At 40.0% G+C, this 17,070-nt stretch overlaps 1 protein-coding gene across 6 annotated transcripts in view; it reads left to right on the plus strand.

The window, feature by feature from the left end:
- Positions 1-17,070, plus strand: part of ELOVL6 (ELOVL fatty acid elongase 6) — a 145,553-nt gene that overhangs the window by 52,006 nt on the left and 76,477 nt on the right. Inside the window, exon 2 of one of the 6 annotated variants that reach the window (XM_053901358.1) lies at positions 12,932-13,117. The exons of the other annotated variants lie outside the window; for them this stretch is intronic. The gene's annotated coding sequence lies outside the window, so the exon portion shown is untranslated. The remainder of the gene's footprint in view (positions 1-12,931; positions 13,118-17,070) is intronic. 6 annotated transcript variants of the gene reach the window in all.

Below are 17,070 nucleotides of genomic sequence, written 5' to 3' on the forward strand. Positions count from 1 at the left end.
AGATACTAATGGCCTATTATGTTGTACACCTGAAATTAATGAAACTTACACCTTCAGTTTGAAAAAAAATACCAAGGTCTCGGTCCTTATTCCAAACAAATCATATTCTCTAAAAATCAGCTCTCAAATACTCTAGTTTTAAAAACTTTCTAGGTGATTCTAATGCGCTCCCAGGACTCAGAACCATACAGCTTTAAAGATTAAAAATGAGAGCTGTCAGTCATTCACCCCTCATGGTGAATCAATTCCTGTGGACTGGGTTTTTCTAAAACCAAGAGTAATGAGAATGAGTGAATGAGCGATTTTAATTCTGGTGGTGGGCCATTAAAAAAAACATATTTTAATAGTTCGTAAATTGGGATAACAGAACTTAGGTCAGTGTTTTGTTCAGACTAAATTCTAAGCTCTTCGACCAGGTTGCAAACCACTTGCAGAAAAAGAGCCTGAGTCATTGTATTCTTCATAGAGTTAAGAGTGCGATTTTACTGCTATATACTCTCAATAAGCTGTTGAGCTGTCTCTTTACATGCTATCTACTAAGGTCATAACAAAAGAGGTTATCTAAAAAAAAAAAAAAATTAGAAAAAATGCTCATTCCAGAAGAGTCTACTATGGTATTTTTATGGTGCCCAAGAGGTGACTTTAATGGGTAATAAAAGAATACACATAGTATTATTCATATTTTGTTAAACTTTAGGTACATCTTGAAGACTTTAATATTCATTAAAAAGTATTACCCTGGGTTGCAATTAACAAGTAATCTTTGAAGGCACTTGGGCAATAAGGACATGCTCAGTTTCACTCAGACATTGCTAAGATTTTTGAGTATCAGTTGATAAACTTAAGAATTTATTTTAAAAATATCTCTTGGTTGCAATTAAGCAGTGCTCAGAATTTAAAACAGAAAACCATCCAAAAAAATGAAAAAGAACTAGAGCCTCAGTCCGTATTCGTTCTTTTTAGCAGAATAAGTGATAGAGATTGGTCGGAATTTGAAACTTTAGTGCACAAAAGATTAGAAATGAGCAGGAAGCACCTAGTCATTGCAACAGCTGCAGAACTAAGGACTGAGTACAAGCTCCCTCTGGCTTTATCTTGGGGGAGAAAAAGAAAATGAAAGAAAAACATCCAACTTTTCTACCTTCCTGTGAAACACAGTCAAGTTTGGGGCTTTATAGAAAGGTGCTAGCCCTGTCCATTTCCTTAGTGCAGGGAGCATAAAGGACACGTGAGAGCCCAGCCAGTACTCACTGAGTGAAGGAACAAATGAGCCAGCTCCATCGATGGCAGCCGGGGACTAGGGAGGTTATAGATTATCACCACCTGTTGTTAGTAGTGTAGTTACCAAGCAAACAGGGTGACACAACTATTGCCAAATGGTGCCTAATGACTAGTTAAGGGGTAGGTTAATTAAGTGTTCTGCCAGGAAGGGGAAGGGACAGGACAAAGCCACCTCCAACACTTAGGTATTAGAAATAGTTTATAGTTGGGGCGCCTGGGTGGCTTAGTCAGTTAAGCATCTGACTTCAGCTCAGGTCATGATCTCACAGTTCATGGGTTCGAGCCCCACATCGGGCTCTGTGCTGACAGCTCTGAGCCTGTAGCCTGCTTAGGATTCTGTGTCTCCCTCTCTCTCTGCTCCTCCCCCACTCATGCTCTATCTCTGTCTCTATCTCTCTCTCTCTCTCTCTCTCAAAAATAAACATTAAAAAAAATTTTTTTTAAAGAAATAGTTTATAGTCAATTTGTGTGTCTTGAGATTCTTTGCCATGAAAATTTAGCGACAGTAGAGTTTGTCACAGTTATGTTAGAGACTGGTAGCTGCTGAATGACAGGACTGGCCAAAGTTGACTTGGGAAGGGGGAAAAGTTAGTTTAAGAAACTGAAAATATTCTTAGATATTTGTAACAAAGCTTATTTCCGTTTAAAAAGTATAAGTTAAAACCCGCTGTAGAAGAGTAGGGTCGACTACATAGTCATTCCTTTTTGCTCCTAAATCATTTCTAAAAAGAGACAAAGAATAGAGAGAAAGCCCAGGTCCAGCACAGCAAGGGGAAAATTTTTTATGTGCATGGTTATTCTCTAAAAATGTATCTGTAAGCCAAAAAAAAAAAAAAAAAAAAAAAAAAAAAAATATATATATATATATATATATATATATCATCTTTAACAAGCAAAAATAACTTGAGGGAGAACAGATTTGAATAAGGAAAAGCATGTTACTGAGGTCACTGACTTTCTACACGTGTCTGCCTATCTCTAAGAAGTAGAATGTTGACAGCCCAGAGCCCCATGGGGATAAAAATATATATCAAATTCTCAGTCAAATAAAAATATATTGGACTCAATTCCAGAGAATATTCTTGGATTTGATTTCTTTTTTTAGCTCCCTAAGTTTAACCAGCTGAAATTTTTCTTAGAATCAGGCTTTCATAAAAACAAAAAGGTTTTTTTTTTCCAGTTTGTTTATTTTCTTAATATACAAAAAATTGGTTCCTATAAAAGCACTTTCTTTAAAATGTGTAAGAAGTCAAAGTTTCACTACCTTCCTACCTTATGAGATACTTTTTTCTAGAACACTAGAGATATGTATCCTTATCTATCTATCAATGTAGCTATATCAGTATCTATAATTACAATGGTTTCACTTAATGCAAACCTTCATTAAAAAGTTGGAACACTGTGTCCTTGGTTTAGGTCGTCTATTGATATTATTATATTTTACGTATACGCTTAATCTGTAATACTTTCTGGGTTACAACACCATTTTTCAAGTCATGGCTGATAGAAGTCACATGATGGGAAGCAGGTGCCTGGGGCACACACTTTCTAGAGAGTTTAGGACTCCGTTCTTCCCTCAAACCATCTTCCTCTACCCACACAAAGCATGTTACCCACACAATGGCCATTTTGCATGCTTACACAAACCAAACTAGTTTGGGGCGTGCCAGGAGGCAGTTCCTTCTTCCTGAATGTTCTTTCACCCTACTCAAGGCCAACACTTTAGGAAGACACTCCCATCCTCCAATGAAAAGAGCTCACTGCCCACAAACATTGTCTCCCCCAGGACTCTGCTTAGTTTTCCATCAAAACCACACCATAGTGGGTGATAAAAAACAAAATTCAACTGAGTAAATTTGAAGATCTAATTGGCTTTACTAAATGATTCATGTACCGGGCAGCACACCATCTTAGCAAAGAGTGGGGTGCTCTGAACTCTACAAAATGGAAGGTTTTTATAAGAAGGAAGGTGTGGCAAGAAAGCTATGAACAAAAGAAAAGATTGTTCCAGGCAAGATCAACTTCCTTAGGGAGAAAGGCAGGGGTCTCATTATACAGATTACCTCATCTTCCTTTGGGGGGTGGATGAGGCCCATGTGACAGATTACCTTCTTGGTTCTTATCAGAAAATTCCCGATTCACAAGTTAATACATAGATTTCCAGTGGTGGCTGAAACTGCAATTAGATTAGGTATTAGGCGCCAGTTTGGTGACTTGGCCTAGCCTTGGTAACGCCATTTTGGGCCTGTGGTTTTTCTTTACTTTTTTTTTTTTAAACCCTTATGTAGTTTTGAGAGAGAGAAAGTGCACATGTGTGCGGGAACTGGGGGGAGGCAGAGAGAGAAAGGAAAAGGATCTGAAGTGGGCTCTGTGCTAACAGCAGAGAGCCTGATAGGGGGATCAAACTCCTGAACCATGAGATGAGGACCCGAGCTGAAGTCAGACTGAGCCACCTAAGCAACCTTGTGGTTTTTCTTTTTAACATGGGTTATTTTTGTTAGTTAGTGGCTGTCTCTCCCCTACTCAATAGAACAAGCTCTGTGAGGCTCACAGTGGCACCCCTCATTTTCGGTACTGTGTATCTAGCACCAAGCATAAAGTCTGGTATATAGTAGGTCCCCAGTAAGTAATTTGTAGGATTAATATGATATCTATCTATTTGCTCTCTCATTAGCACAAATACACAAACATTATATTAGCTTGCTTTATACTGGTAAGGCCGTGAAGAAAGAGTAGGTTGCTGTTTGACTGGTTTTTAATAATTATGTATTACCAAATGAAAAGGTACTAGTAAGTCTATAGTGGAGTAGTTCTGTCTGTAGTAAATTTTGGAGCATGTTGTATGGCTGGAATGGGTTGCTGTTTTTGAGAAATCTAAGCAAATAGGGAATGGGGAAAATTTCTCTATGCATTTCCATAATGATTTGAGCAGAAGCTGTGGGGTGAAAGAAAGAATTGGATTCTCTTTCATCTTAGAGCTGCTGTTTATTAGTAAGTTCTTTTCTTAAGAGCCTCAGTTTTCTTATCTATAAAAGGCAGAGGCGGCCTGGGTGGCTTAGTCAGTTGAGCGTCTGACTTTCGATTTCGGCTCAGGTTATGACTTCACAGTTCTTGGGATTGAGCCCGATGTAGGACTCTGGTGACAGCGCAGAGCCTGGTTGGGATTCTCTCTCTCTCCCTCTCTTTCTGCCCCTCTCCTGATTGTGTGCATGCTCTCTGCCCCTCTCTCTCTCTCTCTCTCTCTCTCTCTCTCTCTCAAAAATAAATAAATAAAAACTTTTAATTAAAAACAGGCAATAATTTTGTCTCCTGGGAATAATGTAGATGATACATGAGACACAACTGAACCCTGACATAATTATATATAAGTGAATATGTGCACAGTCTTACTATTTTGAAACTAATGAAAGGGAAAGCCCATGGAGCTAGCTGCCTGGAATTCTGGGCATCTGTGAGTCCTTTGCCACTCACTTTTTGTGGAACTATTATTTCCACAAATTCTGTAATGGTAGTGAAAGTGTTTGTGAGTTGCAAAGGGCCATATAAATTTATGGTCCTATTACTATTCTTAGTTGAAAACAATAAGATTCTACTACTAAAAAGAAATCTGTTAATAGTGACTGTTAGCTTTTACTTTTTAGCTTTTGCTTTATTTATTTATTTATTTATTTATTTATTTATTTATTTATAAATAAAGATTTTGTTTTTAAGTAATCTCTACACCCAATGTGGAGCTTGAACTCATGATGGGGAGATTGAGTCGAATGTTCTTCCGACTGAACCAGCCAGGCACCCCGACCTTTAAATTTGGGTAGACTTAATGGAAACAAAAACTTAACCGGCATGGACATAATAACATCTACAGTAAAGTCAAAATAGATCATAGAACCTTGGACAGTGCTCCTGATGAAAATGTCCTCCTCACCAGGTAGTGGAAAGTGAGTTTGCTCCATTTCTGATTGACTTTGACCTCTGCTTTCCTCCTTTGCCCCAAAGAAAGTTAGTCATAGTTTTGAATTTCTTAAGAGGAAGCAGCTATAAAATGGAAAATCACTAAAGGCAACTAGCTAGTAATCCAGGCTCAGAGTCAAAGAAGCACTGAATTCTAGTGCTGGAGGGAGCTATAATTTACCCTTAATAATCCATAAGTCTAGCCTAAAGTTCTCTTGATTTGCAGTCTTCTGAGGAAATCAAAGAAATTCATTTTATTCTATTTCTTGTTTATACATAATATGTATAATACCAAACCCTAACATTTTCTTTTTTTTTTTTTTTTTTTAACGTTTATTAATTTTTGACACAGAGAAAGACAGAGCATGAACGGGGGAGGGTCAGAGAGAGGGAGACACAGAATCTGAAACAGGCTCCAGGCTCTGAGGTGTCAGCACAGAGCCCGACACGCGGCTTGAACTCATGGACCGCGAGATCATGACCTGAGCTGAAGTCGGCCCCTTAACCGACTGAGCCCCCCAGGCGCCCCAAACCCTAACATTTTCAAAGGTATCACTTTCCCTGACAGGCTTTGATGTGCGTACTTACTACCACGGTGCTCTTGGCCTTCCAACTAAGAAGGATGGGAGTAATTCTGCATTTATGTGAGCTCCACAGCTCTTTAACTGACAATTCTGAAGATATATGGACATTTCTGTGAAAAGACTTTCTTTTCAGGCTTCTATTTCTTCATTTCCACCTTTTCTCCCAACCTCCCTCTATGCTCTGTATTAGGATATAGGTGGACATTGTTTGACTGTCATGTAGCTGCTAATTTTGTTAATTCAGTCTCAAACAGCAGCTTTACGCATACATTTACCCTGAAGCACAAAGGTGATATGAAATTCAGAAAACCACAGCTGACCTTGAGCCAGCTTTCAGAGGATAAAATAATATTTTTCAGAGGGTAAAATAATATTCAATGTGAATATTGGGTGCAGCTGGTATAATTAGAGGTCGCTGGCAGATCCTACAAGAATTAGTTATTCTGGGTAAATAAGAAAATATTCATAAACTGATTCGAAGACTGCATCTCTAGACTTTAATGCAGTTAATGAGGAAGTGCTGATTGCTCCTAATTCAGGTGACTGTATCTGTCAGTCAACAGAATACCTAATCAGTCCTAGCTTTGTTGATAGCGGGGCAAACTTTATGACAACTTTACATTTCTAATGCCTTCAATAAGGCATTCAACATACAGTGCACATTTTATTAAAGACAAACCTATAGTTGTGGGAATTCTACTCAGAAGAACTATCAGCACAGCCTTTAACTTTACGGTTGATTGAACTTAAATATGAAACTTAAAGTATTTATGTTTCTGCTCCCAGCCCCAGAGGAAACATCCGAGGGCATTCGTGATCTATCGAAAAGTGAAAGAAGAATTTGAGATACTTCCCTAGAAAATTGAGACCAAAATAACCCTTAGAATTTCAAATATCTAGAATCCTCCTCCCCCACCTGCAAATATCTAGAATCCCATGAAACAACATTAATGGAGAAACAGGAATGTATTAGGGTTAATTGCCTGAATAGATATATCTCAGTCTGTGACTGTATAGTCTCCATGATCCGTGCTTTGAAGAAGCCGACTATAGATACCTTTCATTTTAACCCACACTTAATCATTTAGGTTATATGGGTTAAATTAACATCCCAATCACTCATCCAAATTTAGAAGAAAGATTCCTTTTTCTACTAGTTCTCACAGTTTTAACACCTCGATGAAGTCATATGATGTTAATGAAGATAGAGGTCAATTCTTTGAAAACCTCCTACTAAGTTATGGTCAGCCTTTCCTCTTCCTGGTTTCCTTCAATATTTCTTGATAGTTCTAATCTTTTGACTCTTTGTTTATCTTTGAGGATCTTATCTGAATACCAAGTTCTCTCTGGTGCCCAGCGTGGACATATGCCACTAAAAATAGGAATACTTTCCGCTTCTTCCAGGAGGGCCTGATGGAGGTTGATTGCAAGAGGCCAGAGAGGGAAGAAAGGAGGCGGGGAGGAAGCGAAGGTGTTGTGCAGCAGTTCCCTCAGGTCATAGGCTCTTTCTTACTAGGGCCTTAACCTGCCCCTGTGCTTGTCCATTTTTAGATTTGTAGTGCTTTACTTCCCTGGACTATTACCCTGCTACCCTAAACTGTCTTTATTGAGCTTCATTACATGTCTTTCTGACTAGTCAGATTTGCTAATTCAATTACAATTTTCATCCTCCACGGTGCCGACCTTGGCTTTGGAGTGAGGCTGGTTTGAACCCAGAACACGGCTGCTTACTAATTGTGCAAACTTGGGCAAGTTATTTAACATCACTAAGTTTCCTCGTCTGTAAATGGGGCTGGTAAACACGCCTAGTCACACATCCTAATCAGGTTCTCAGCACAGTGCCTGGGAGGTCCTAAGCAACGCTGGAGACTGGTACAAGTTAAAGACATCTCATTTGTTAGGCATCCTCAGATTATTTTCAGTGACTTACCTGATAGCCTTAAGGCGATTCTTTCATCTTCTTCCGGTCTTATATCCACATATTATAAAGGAGTGTGGGTTTTATTGTCCAGGTTAGTGAATATAAATAAAATGAAAGGCCTCGTATTTCTAGCCTGGAATTCAAGACCCTGCACTGTACTTTCCCAAACTCCTTCTGCCTTATTTCCCACATCATCACTTTCAAACATTAAACACATTAACCAGCCTGGAATAATCCTCTGTCTCTAGACAAGCACTCTCTAGCCCTTGTTTCCCACCATTCCATTATTCTGGAATGTCATACTCCTGATCTCTACCATTCCTATCCTGCCATTGTGCAAGTCCTACCAAAGGTCTTGTTCTCTTACGGTGTGAAATAATCCCTCCATCAGCTGATTTAGCATAGTTTTTAAAAAATAATTTTAAGGGCGCCTGGGTGGCTGAGTTGGTTGAGCGTCCGACTTCGGCTCAGGTCCTGATCTGGCGGTCCGTGAGTTTGAGCCCCGCGCCAGGCTCTGTGCTGACAGCTCAGACCCTGGAGCCTGCTTCCCATTCTGTGTCTCCTTCTCTCTCTGCCCCTCCCCCACTCATTCTCTCTCTCTCTCTCTCTCTCTCTCTCTCTCTCTGTCAAAAATAAACATTTAAAAAATTTTTTTTTAATAAAAAATAATTTTATTATGACTGACCATGTTCTTGCATGTGTGATAGTCACTCCTAGTTAGTAGACTCTGAGGGCAGGAAATGGAACGTTTTTATCTGTCACTGTGCTTGAAATGGTGCTTGGCAAGTGGTAGATCTGTCTCAATGATGGAGCACTGGTGAAGAGAATATTTGGCAGAAATCAGAACAAGATGTCAGTCAAAGATATTCTCCCTAACCATTTCAAACATTGATTTTCATGTATTTTTATTCAGTATAGGAGAGGCCTTCCCTGATCTCCATACCCATGAAGCCCTGTCACTCTTGTGTTTTGTTTTTGTGTATAACACCTATTATAGGTACATTGTTGGGGGGTCTCGGGTTGCTTGTTAGTTTCTGTCTCCCACTGGAATGTAGGCTTCCTGAGCTCAAGGACTTCATCTTTTTAACACTTAAAATCTTTTGCAAGAACTCATGAAGTATTTTCTGACCAAGTGAATGGATAATCACAGGATTTACTCTGTTCAAGTGTTACAGATATTATCAGTTCTATCCAGTTTTCTAAAGGTGTATAAACAGGCTTTCTAATAGCTGTTATGTGAGAGTTTCAGAGGTTAAGTTTTTAGGCTCAGTTTAAGAAATGGATGCTCTTCTGGGGACAGTGTCTAGAGGCCTTCAGCATTGCGCGGCATTTGACATGCACTGTTGTGGCCTGTCCCACAATACAGCTCCCCAAACCAGCCTGTCTCAAATCCCTCATGATAGAACCCCTGCTAATTGTTTACCTTTATACCAAGATGTTTTGGAAGGCAGCAGAACCCATACATGGCATGTGCCTAGGCCACATTTGAGGAGTCCCTGCGGTAAGAACTAAACAAACAAAAAAAACATGTCAGCAGGGCTATGATGGATCCGTGTGTGCTAAATGTGTCCGTGACTGATACAAACATGCTTTCCTTATTGAGGAGCAGAAGAATTGTGACTATTGAAAGCATAAGCACAGAGTCAGAAAGCTAAAAAAAGAAATGGAAACTTTGTTCAGTAATAAAAAAAAATCAAAAGGCTTATTCATTTTTTAAAAAAGAAGGAGAAAATGGACATTTAATCAGTACTAAGTAATTATGAGATAAGGTTTCTATAAAGTGTAGTCAGAGTCCAGAGATATTTTAGTTTCATTTGGCAACTTTAACATTCTTTTCTGTCTTAATTTTCTTCTTCTGATACCAAAAGAACATATTGGGAAATAATCAATTCTCTTTGGCCTAGGACTTTGCTTCCTAGACAGATGTGGGAGTTAAGTAAAGGGTTAAGCAGAAGCAAGGGCTGAGATGAGTGGGTCAAGCTGCCTTATCTTTTCATCTCTTGCTCACTTTCTTCTCAGGCTTCTGGGATCTTCTTTGCATCCATTTCTGTTCACATCTTAACATAGTGTAACATTTGTAAGGAAATGGAAATGCTTTCGCTATGCCTTCAAAGTAGGATGAGATTGCCCTTGAGGTTTGAGATTTATCTGCACAGCACCTGGTACTCAGGGGACTTCAGTAAATATTTGTTGAAGAAATGAATGAACCATTCACAGAGGAGGCACAGATAGATAGGCAGCATGGGTCATGTTGGAACGCTCTCCTTATCAGTACTTATCCGACTTGATTGCTCTCACTTGACCCTCTCTCTTCTTTAACCTTTTTTCCATACCACTCCCTGGTTATCTTTTTACCTTTGTCTCTTCGTATTCTTTCCTGCATGTTTCTTTTCCTCCTCCTAAATGGTGATGCCCTCTCTCCCAGTTAGGCCCCGCCTTGACCTTCAGAGTATTCCCCTTGGATGACCTCATTCATGTGCGTGACTTCAACCACCACTCAGACATAGATGACTTCCAAATAGATATCTTCAATTAGCCCAGGCATTTCTTTTCTTTCCTTTAATTACTTTTATTTATTTGGAGAGAGAGTGGGGGAGGGGCAGAAAGAGAGGAAGAGAGAGAGGATCTCAAGCAGGCTCCAGACCCTCAGCAGAGCCTGACCTGCGGCTGGAACTCAAGTACCAAACCCTGAGGTCTTGACCTGAGCTGAAGTCAGACACTCAACTGACTGAGCCACCCAGGTGCCCCCCGCCTAGACATTTCTAAGTCCCACGTGCTATAGATCTCTTTCAATCTCTACTAGTAAGTCGTACAGTCTTGTTAACTATTTTTATTAGTAAATACTGAAATGCCACTTCTTTACTACTTACCCACCAAACTAACACCAGCTACCAAGGCAGACAAACCAGAAGCCCAAGATTCTTCATCTGTTCCTCCCTTTTGCCTCTCTCCCCACATTAAGTTAAGACCTCTGTTCTCCCTCCTTGTTGAATTCTTTTCAGTAAACACAGGGAATGATTACTCTGATGGGTCACCATCTTCGAGACGGCATTCACCCGTTTGTCTTCACCAGTGGAGGCATCTTCTCTCGAGGAGAATGGCAGTCGCCTGGCCTCTCACCCTCGTCAAGTTATGCTCCTCCCAGATGTCCTCCATGTTCCTGCTGCCTGGCCAGCTTTTTAAAATTTGAATCTGACTCTGCCTCTCTTGCCTCAACCTTCAGTGGCCTCCCATACCTCAGGATGAAAAGTTAAAATTAGCCCCACGCAGGCATAAAAGTCATTCAAGATAGTGCCTCATCTTAATTCAACAACCTCATTTCCTACTCCTGTATCCGGTGATTATTCCAAACTCTCCCAATGCTTGTCCCCGCCAACCCCCCACTCAGGCTTGTCCTCGCCATGCTTCCTCCCATTCTCTAGTTGTTCTACTAACCCTTTAAAACCAGTTCTTTCTCCAGGAGAATTTCACTTCTGCTCTCCTTTTGATGCCTTCTCCTATCTTCTCCATACCTCTCTGGGTGTTTAAGATGCATCGTACAGATGTTTACTTGCCCGTCTCACTACACTAAGCCGTTTGCGATTTGTGACCCTGGCATCCAGAATGGTGAAGACCAGTGTTTCTCAAAGTGGGGTCCACAGAAACCTTCTATATCAGAGTCACTTAGCGGTTGCTAACATTCATAGTTTTGGGTCCTCCTCACTGCCATAGGACCTAAAGAATTAGAATTTCTGACTTTCAAATAGACTCCCCAGGAAATTTTTATGAATATATGCATTCAATATTTTTGAATAAGCAAATCAGCTGGAGATTTGATCTTATTTTTTTTTATTCACGTACACTGTAGGAACTTGGATTTATAGCTGATAATTCTATATCCATCATGTTTATAAAAGGTGATTTAGTTCTCTAGAGAAAATATTGCCCTTATGCCTTAAAATGAATTAGGGATTTGGAAATCCTGCAGCCAATTTTAATCAATACAAACAATTTGAATTATTCTGATTAAAAGAACAATCCACACCACTCTAGATTAAGCAGCCTAAACTCTCCTAGTTCTTGTGGTGAACATGTTGTCTCCTCTCTGGAACTCAATTTGTCTCCATGCAAATTTGAAGCAATTAGTGCATAGCAACCAGTGGTTTGCAGGGGTTTGAAAATCACTGTGGCAGATATTTCATAAGTATTTCATTATTTTCAACTCAGTGTCCAAGGTATAGATCCTACACATAAGAATTAATTCTTTAGGAGGCTTTCTTAACTATGGGATTCTGTTACATACAAAGGAAGCAAAGGAACATATCACCAGAGCTCCTACAGGTGAGTAGGAGTGAGAAGTCTCTAATGATCTTTATATGGTGTTAAACTCACATACCATCTCCTTGAACAGAAATATGTGCTTCTCTATGTTTATATACATTCAAATGCCAATAAAAATATATACTCACTCACAAATATAAATTTGCTGTCTTTGATATCCTAAAACAACCACAGTCACATGCATATAAACCACTCTGAACATCTAGACCCAGCCAAACAGGTTGTACCTTTGAATAAATATAGCTGTTGCAACCTTCAGCCCACATGGTGTGTTTGCTTAACATGAACTATCTGATACTGATGGCTGACACTTTTGACTGGCATGTGCAGTTCTTCTTACTGTGCAACTTTCATTGTCCACAAAACATTTTTCCTTTTGTTTTTCTGGGAATTTACCTTCCCTTGGACCACTGTGTTGTTTCTACGTTAGCATCCAGGGCTCAGTCATTTTTAATACTTGATCAATCAAGCTCAACTAAACGAGAATAATTGTGGCCAAAAGACCCAGGAAGTGTGGGGAGAGTTTTCTGCTGTTTTGGTTTTTTTGGGTTGTTTTTTTTTTTTTTTTTTTTTTTTTTGATACTAATACAGCTCCCATAGATCAGGTAGCTCGGTGTCTTCCTAGGAGGCTATACAAATGTCACTACAAAAACATTTAGGTTTTAGAGGTGATGACCTGCTGGTTCTCATCCATGTTATTAAATCACCACAAAATTCCACATACTGTCAATAGCAACAGAAATTGGTGCGTTATATTCAGAGAAGTTTCAATAGAAGTCTAGGATACTAAGAGTGTTAATATAGCTGGAAAGAACAGAAAATCAACAAATAGAACCTTAATTAAGTATGGGGGTCTTCTCGCTTTATTCAACAGGAGTCCAGACCGCACAGTCTAGAGTTGATGAGGCAGCTCAGTGATGCTATCAGGAAACCAAACTCATTTCACCGTTCTACGGCACTGTCTTCCTTTCTCATGGCTGTGAGACGGCTGCAACCGGGAGTCAGTTCTGTGACTAGGTGGCAAAAAGAAGCACAAAGGAGTAAAGCTCCAAAGGAACAGGTCAGCCAAGTCAGTCAGGCTTTCCCAGAAGTTCCAACTGGCTACTTTCACTTATGTGTCAGTGCCAGAACTCCATCACATGGCTATCCCTTCACTGGAAGGGACCACTCACTGGAGAAGAGAATTGTGGATGGGAGTTCAGTCATCCCACCATACTCCGACAGCCTCACTAATGATCGGTCCACAGGGTCGCAGTCAAAAGATATCTGTGGAGCACATTGCTTACTATAATGTCTGCCCTAGTGTTGTGACATCTCTTGAGAGACTCAAGGACTTTCCAGGAGATGACACTGGGGATATCCTATCCTGTCAGCTGGCAAGGAGGGAAAGCAATCTAGTATAGATGTGCCTCACTTGAGAAAATATACAACACAGTAACAAGATTTGATCTCATAAATAATTAAACTTAACTTTTAGTAGGGAAATTCCCCAAATGCTTTCAAAATACACTTTAATTAAAAAAAAAAATGTGTATATAATCTTCCTGGAATAAATCTGTTGCATAAAGCAAGATAAACCTGTACTTTAAAAAGATTTATTTTAGGGGCGCCTGGGTGGCTCAGTTAGTTAAGCGTCCGACTTCAGCTCAGGTCACGATCTCGCGGTCCCTGAGTTCGAGCCCCGCGTCGGGCTCTGGGCTGATGGCTCAGAGCCTGGAGCCTGCTTCCAATTCTGTGTCTCCCTCTCTCTCTGACCCCCCCCCCCCCCGTTCATGCTCTGTCTCTCTCTGTCTCAAAAATAAATAAACGTTAAAAAAAAAAAAAAGATTTATTTTACTTTTAAAGCATGTATATAAAATCTTGGTAAGTCAGTCACATGCTTTATTTATCCTCATCAGTGCAACGTTTCTTAGATCTTCAAAAATGTGTTCCAGGTAGGCTGAGAAGTTTCCTTTACAAGTTCTGTCTTGTTGATTGGGAACGTGGGTGAATGTTTTCTAAGTCCCGAAACTAACATTGCATACTGGAGATTGACACATGATGGGAGGGAGCATAATTTTATATCTAAAAACATGATAAGCACCAAACCAATGAGGAAATGTTACACTTTGCTATGAGCCCTGTGCTCAGCAGATAAACATTTGAGTGAAATCTTTTGCAGAAGGCACCTGACTAAACTTCATACAGCCATGCACCGGACGTTTGACCTATGACATGTTACTGTGAGATGACTCCCCAGCAGAGAATTTGTAGACTTGGGAACTTCCTGTTACCACATTTGACATGCCTGCCTTTTCCTGAGTTCCAGGGCCTGCCCTTCCCTTATCTAAAACCTATGTTGTCATTCACGTACTCAAGACTTACTCAAGCTCTTGATTTTTTTTTTTTTTAAATCAGTGAGCAATCTTTATATTTCAAAAATAGAAGCATGTTGACTTCATTCATTTAAACTCTTCAATGGCTCCCCATTGCTTGAGGATTAAAAAGAAATGTTAACACGGCCTATAGGGGCCCTCATGATCTTGCTTCCACCTGTTTCTTGGACCTTCAGCTTAATACTCTCCTACCTCTCTGGATTTTAAGGTCAAGCACACTAAACTTCATATAATTGTTCAAATGTACTTTTTAAAAATTTTTTTAAATGTTTATTCATTTTTGAGAAAGACAGAAAGACAGAGCATGAGCAGGGGAAGGGCAGAGAGAGGAGGTTCAGAATCTGAAGCAGGCTCCAGGCTCTGAGCTGTCAGCACAGAACCTGATGTGGGGCTTGAACCCATGAACCATGACGTCATGACCTGAGCTGAAGTTAGAAGCTTAACAGACTGAGCCACCCAGGCGCCCCTGAATGTGTAATCCTTGCCTCTGGCTCTTTGCTCATGCTGTTTAACTTACTTACTCATCCTGTCTAATCAGGGTTAGAGTGCATCCTTATTATTATTATTTGAATATTTCCTTATTATCTATTCTCCACTTTTCCATGTACTTGTCTATTACCTCCAAAAGACATTAAAGTCTCCAGGGTGGAAGGGAGTATGTCTGTTTTCTTAACTCTCCTCAATACTTTGCAGATAATTAGCACTTAACTATTTGCTGAAAATATTTGTTGAATAGTGGTATGAAAGAATGAATGAATCAGAATTCTCCTTACTGTCATCCCAGATAAACTCTCAGTAATACTGATTCAGCAAAATTTTGTACCCTAAGCCAAAAGGCTTTGCAAATTTTTGTTAATTAGGAGATAAGTAAATATCTTTGATCTCTGTTATTAAACTATCATCCTTAAAGCAATCCCTGGAAAATTACATCTTTTACCTGAAGTAGCTCATTACATATGGAGAAAAGTAAATATGTTATTGCTAGGTTTCAGTTTTGTTTAAAAGGCGAAGGAATTTTAGATGAATCCAATGTTTTTGTTAAATTCTCATGTAAGTGAGAAGCTTCAGAAGCTTACTGAGGCTGAGGCTTACCTTCTCATTGTCAAGGTACTGGGGCAACTAAACTCAAATATCCTGTCTGTGTTGTTAATGCTGAGTATGAGAGATTGTCTACCACTTTTCCATTTTTTTCCTCTTGTCAAAATCTTCTCTAGCTGTAATGCACTGATTTTTTTTTTCTCTTTTTTGGTAAATAGGATATTAGCCAGAAGTTTTTATTTGATTGGAGGATATAATGGATTTGATATGCACTAAACCTGTGTTATCTTTGAGATAGGAGATCAAGGAACCCAGAGGGGTTAGGGTTGCTGGTAGCTGATGATATGAAGCTAAATAATCATGATCTTAAAGTTCAATCTCAAGTCTAAAAACCTCCAAAGAGTCATATATAAGTACAGACTTCCAGAGTTTACTCTTTGTTCTTAGTTCAGGTTGCTCTGACAGAACACCACAGACTGAGTTGCTTAAATAACTGAAATTTTTCTCACAATTCCGGAGGTTGAGAAATCCCAGATCAAGGTGTCGGTTGATTCACTGTCTGATAAGAACACACATGGGGCGCCTGGATGGCTCAGTCTGTTGACCATCTGACTTTGGCTCAGGTCACGATCTTGTGGTCTATGAGTTCGAGCCCCACGCCAAGCTCTGTGCTGACAGCTCAGAGCCTGGAGCCTGCTTCAGATTCATGGTCTCCTCCTCTCTCTGCCCTTCCCTCACTCATGCTCTGTCTCTCTCTCTCTCTCTCTCTCTCTCTCTCTCTCTCTTCTCTTTCTCTCTCTCTCTCTCTCAAAAATAAACAAACATTAAAAAAAAAAAAGAACACACACACGGCTGCCTTCTCTCTGAGACCTCACCTGGAGCCTTCTTGAGCCTCTTTTATAAGGGCACTAATTCCATTCAGAAGGGCTCTGTCCTCGTGATCTAATCACCTCCCATAGGCCCCAACTCCTAACACTATTTGGAGGTTAAGGTTTCTACATGATTTCTGAGGGAGACACAAACATTCAGACCATAGCACTCTTGTAGATTCAGAAGGTCTGAGAAGGTGATATTGTAGTCTTAACAAGCACTCCAGGAAGTTCTAAGACAGGTAGTCAGTGGATCATACTGAGAAACACTTAAGGTTAGCTGGTGAAAGCACTCAGTTAGAAAATGTGAACTGGTGGGGGTGCCTGGGTGGTGCATTGAGTTAAGTGTCAGACTCTTGATCTTGTCTGAGGTCATAATCTCATGGTTCGTGAGTTTGAGCCCCACATGGGGCTCTGTGCTGACAGAACCTGCTTCAGATTCTGTGTGTCCTGCTTTCTCTGCCCCTCCTCTCTCTCTCTCTCTCTCTCTCTCTCTCTCTCTCTCTCTCTCAAAAATAAACATTAAAAATGATTCAAAATAAAAAAAAGAAAATGTGAACTGGCAGATAGATATTAGAGGCTCAACACCTGCAAAACCCTCTGGAACTGTTTCCATAGCACCAGGGAGCTGTTAGAAGGTTGGAGAAAACGGGCATCTAATCTTCCACCACCACCCACACATACACTTCAGCAGACCTCCAGAAAGCCACCAACACTGAGTTACTAATTTG

Source organism: Panthera pardus, unplaced genomic scaffold (genome assembly GCF_024362965.1).
Source record: "Panthera pardus isolate Hobbes unplaced genomic scaffold, ASM2436296v1 HiC_scaffold_13, whole genome shotgun sequence".
Taxonomy (NCBI): Eukaryota; Metazoa; Chordata; class Mammalia; order Carnivora; family Felidae; genus Panthera; species Panthera pardus.